We start from the raw sequence: 2,650 nt of genomic DNA on the forward strand, positions 1-2,650 counted from the left end.
GCAAACCCAGGACCGTGTACTCACATGGGTCCAGTTGTGCTACTGTTACTGCTGCACAACTGTCTAGACCCTAACTCAATTCTTAATTTGTATTCTTGGGCAGACTGGCTACTCTATATTTTAAAAAGATTACAGTCCAGGGACCAGCAGTTAGCATAATGCCTATGTCGCTGGACTCCCACATAGTCGACCGTGGTTTGAGTCCTGGACCTGGTGGCTTAAACTCACGCCGGGCACATGTGCATGCGTGCCCAAGATCTTGAGAGGAGAATGGAGAAGGGATTGCAACATGGCCATCCCCCCTGAGGGGGGTGATTTCTTGCTTTCTGTCTCTCTCTGTCTTTCTGGTAAGCGCACGCGCCCTTTGCAAAAACCTCTCAAAAAAATTAATAATAAAAGATTACAGTCCATTTCTCTGTTCCTCTATTCAACAAGTGATCAAAGATATTCACTGCCTTCTATTGTCTTCCTGCCCCTTTCTCTCTGAAACTGTCTCCAAACACTTTCGCACCATACCCTCCACAATAACTGCTTTTGTCAATCAGTAATGGCCACAACCAAATGGCCTATCTTCAGTGCCCCATCCAAGAATATTTGCAAGCTGACCACTCCCTCACCTGTCTTCTCTGAGCTCCAGATCACATAGACTCCTGCTTCTTCAGGAGCCCACCTCACTGGCTGGTCTTCCTTGGCCTCCCCATCCCTATGAGGAGACTCTATTCCTTTTGTTTTATAAATTGCCAGAGGGGGTGCATGCATTTGCTAGAGAGAGAACATTGTGTGTGTGTGTGTGTGTGTTTGTGGTGGGGGGGTCACACTGCGATCCTTTTCCTCTATTTCTCCTTCTGAGGATTTTGGGCACACACACACACACATGGCCAGAGTATTTTTCAAGCTTCCAGGGCCAGGATATAAACTGTGGTCAGTCATATAGGATCTGGCTTCCAACACCCAATGCTTAACCACTTGGCTATGGGGATGGCCTGGGTCTCAGTTCTTGATTCTGTTACCATCTGCCTTCCATCCTGGGGTGATCTAACTCTGTCTCTTGGCTTGAAATGTCCTCCAAATGCTGTTGACCTTGTATCTCTGGCCTCAACTTCCATGTGTGCTCCAGATTTACACCTGCAGCTGCCTGTTCAATAGTTACACAAATTTACAACCAACCTCTGGTTGACCTGCACCCAGAACCTAGAAACTCCATTCTTCCAGGATTGTATTAAATCGCCAGAGTTCAGTCATTCCCAAGTATTTTTCTTTCTTTTCTCATGCTGCGTCTATTCCATCTACAAATCATAAGTTCTCTGAAATCTGATGAGATTTCACCATCACATTCACAACCACACTACTCTCTTCCCATTGCCTAGACAACTCCACTGGCCTTTTCATTGGACTCCCTTCTTCATCTCCTGGATTCTACAGGCTGTTCTCAGCAGAAAAGAGCAGTGGCCCCATTAAAGCCCAAGTCAGTCATGACACTCCTCTGCTTATGGCTCCATAGCCTCCCATCTTGAGTCCAAGTCCTTGAAATGGCCTATTCATTGTCTATCCTCCCTTTACTTCTCTGTCTTCAATCCTATCCCTAGCTTTTCCTCCATCCATGGCTTTCTGCTGCTTCTTAAACATGTCAACAGTAGTTCTGCCTCCTGTCTTTTACTTGCTGTTCCCACTTCTGGGCACAACTTTCCCCAGACATCTGCATGGCTTGCTTCCTCACACCCCTGAGGTCTTTTCCAATCATCCTCCTTAAAACTCAAACTCCCGCTACACATTAATTTTCCCTCTTTCTACGGCTTTATTTTTCTAGTTCCATTTGATTTGCCATCTTTCTTCTCCACTGAAATCTAAGTCCCAGAAGAAGAGGGATCTTATTTGCTCTGTTCATTACACCAACCCCAGGATCGTGAATTGCGTAGCACGTGCAGGAACTCGTCAATAAACAGTATTTGTGGTCTGGGCGGATGTTCCTGGCTTGGAACGATTGTTTTCTAATGATACAATACTATCACTGCCAACTTTATGCCTGAAAGAAGTTTCAGACACATTGAATCCATAGGTAATACGTTGGTAAGCCAGAGAAAACATCCACAAGTGAAAAAACGATCAGCCGCTTTTCTCTAATTTCTTAATGGGAACTCAAGGAACTCCTTAAGAGCAATGTGGCAACAACAGCAGGATCTGAGCAGGGACAGCAAGCCAAGGCGTACAAGGATCTCCCTCGGCTCTCGTAGACTAGTAGGGGTGTTGCCCAGCCCAACTGCCCCGCCCACCTCCAGGCAAGCGCACCCTCCATTGGCTGGTCCGCAGAGGGCCCGCGTTCCCATTGGACTAAGTGAGGGCAGGGGAAGAGCAGGCCCAGTAGAACCTGGTAGGCAAGTGTCTGGCAGGTTATGGAGGCCTCCTGGAATCCCTCAAGAGAAGTTGGCAGCCAGCGGCGGCTGGTCTTCAGAAGTACCCCAGGCGCACATGTGGCTCCCGGGGCAAGGCAAGGGATAGGAACTCCGCTACTGTTGCGGGCCCTGGACTCCCTCCGCTGCAGCCTTGAGGCGCCCCCTTCCCAGGTCTGGGCGGGGCTGGAGCCTAGGGTTAGGGAGGCTTGCGCAGGCGCAATAGGCACACGGCGAGCCCCCGGCAGCCCCCGCGGCCCCGG

This window comes from Tupaia chinensis, unplaced genomic scaffold (genome assembly GCF_000334495.1).
Source record: "Tupaia chinensis unplaced genomic scaffold, TupChi_1.0 Scaffold000197_1, whole genome shotgun sequence".
NCBI classification, from domain to species: Eukaryota; Metazoa; Chordata; class Mammalia; order Scandentia; family Tupaiidae; genus Tupaia; species Tupaia belangeri.